Raw genomic sequence first — 2,247 nt, 5'->3', positions numbered from 1 at the left:
ACTACTGAACAACATGGTTATGTGACTGACCTATTATTTGATTAAGATATTTACACTGATTAATCACAGAGTAGATAACAACAAAGTATTTGTTTGGTGTTTAAGGTTGATCAAAAGGAAAAGCAAGACTCTGCGACGATGAAACTGCCCATGTGCCCAAACCAAATCCACGTGGTTTTATTAGGGGACCACATTAGGAGCCTTCGTCTTAAAGATCTGATCCAAAAGGTATTGGAACCACGTCAGGAGATGCAGTCCCATAGTATCCAGTGGCCAATAATTGGTTCATATGCTGTCTTTTCCCGGACGATCCTTGTGCCAATGTGACTTTTATATTCATATACAAAGGTATTTCCGTCGATAATTTGACAAATATATACCATCTGAAACATTATTAACTGACGACTATATCAATTTTTGAATCGCATATGCAAAGATTTCATATGTAAATGTGGACTGATCGAACTCAGTTAACAATATCACATTTGATGATAAGACCTGCATATCAAAATATGTTAATATTAAAAAACTTTTAAGTGTTGTCACTCATAAAATGGATTGGATTGTTAATGTTTTATTAACTGGAAAGTTTGAGTAAATCATAAAGTTAGCACTATAAGCTTATATAATGGCCTTCGGCAGTAATCATATAATTTTAGACTTTTTAGTCACTTCATGAGTTAATACATTCTTACTGTGAATGATAACTATGTCTGTGATTCAATTATCAATAGCATATTTTACCTATTTTAGGGGACAACTGGCTGACAGATTGGTACGTTTGTATAGTAGAATTTCATTGTGTTAATTTAAATCATGTGATGCTTTTGTCCACAAAAAAAACGCTCGAATTTATAACTGAATAAATACTGGAATACAAATATTGTGTTACAATTGAAAAACAATCAGTTTACTCATTTCCTTCTTAGTACATTTGAGAATGTATTTTAACACTTTTATCATTAAGCAACTTTTTGAAAGGATAGATGTCAATCAATCGAAATGTTGTTTCACGAGATTCCGGTAACTTGAATTGACACTGAATATAAAATGGTTATTTGGAGAAAATTTTCTTCAGACTTAGTGTGGAAAACAAGTACCTTATTATGGAGGAAATTATATTTGTGAAATTTCGATAATGCAATGAGAAGACGAAGTTTATCAGAATTATGTGATATATTAGCGCAATACATTTCGAACAATCTGATCACACATATACTTGTTAAGACATTTTTATATGAAAATTAAGAGGTCAACTAGACAGGTTAAGGTAAGAAAATAAATAAAGTACACAAAAACAATGTGATGACTACTCTGGATAATAAATAAGCATTACCAGGGTAGGTTAAGGGTAAGAACAAATGGTTTTTGAACACATAAAAGGGGTTTCAATTTCCGTATAGCTAAGGCTTCAATAAACCTTAGTATACGTCCTTGAAGGCTTTTGTACAACACTACAAATGCTGATTTGATGTCAACCTTATGACCAGTTTCAACTAAATGTTTCGCAATAGAGGAAGATGTTTGTCTATCCTGTGATCTTATTTGACCATTCGAATTCATTTGGTTCTGTAGCCATTTAGGTATGTGTTCTGCAACCCTTATTTGCAAATCACGATTGCTCCTCCCTATGTACGTGTTCCGCACATACATGTAAATTGGTATACACAATGGGATGTGACACAATCGCTTATGTGCTGTCTAGGTTTTTGGTGAAACATCGACCTTGTCTTTTCAATGATGACAAGTTGAGCTGCATAGAATGTCCTGTTTATGACTAATTTTAGTCTCCGTCTCAACATGAGACTATTAGAGTCACTCCTAAATGGTAATGTAATATAAACTCGCTTTTTGGGTGCCAGAAGCGTCATAGGTCTAATCGTATTGCAACCCTTCCAGCGGTTTATGAACTTAAATGAATAACCATTATTCATTAACGTATTAGGTGAAAGCTTCGTTTCTGCTTCAATAGTATCACTAGTACAAATACGATTGATTGTAGTGAATAAGCCCTTAATTAAACCACGATTAGACCTATGACGCTTCAGTACCTATAAATAATTTCCCAAAATCAATAGCTCTGTAGGCGTTGGGCACTGGATTCTGATTGCATTAGCTTTAGTGGCCTTGTTTAGCGATAGTCGGTCGGTCAGGCATCCGTACCAGATCACGTTGCAGCTCAGCGTGGGAAACATATCGTACGAGTATTAGCCAGATTAGATCAGTCACTTCTCGATATATTGATCA

This window comes from Schistosoma mansoni (genome assembly GCF_000237925.1).
Source record: "Schistosoma mansoni, WGS project CABG00000000 data, supercontig 0271, strain Puerto Rico, whole genome shotgun sequence".
NCBI lineage: Eukaryota > Metazoa > Platyhelminthes > Trematoda > Strigeidida > Schistosomatidae > Schistosoma > Schistosoma mansoni.
Note: the sequence above shows the minus strand (reverse complement) of the source record.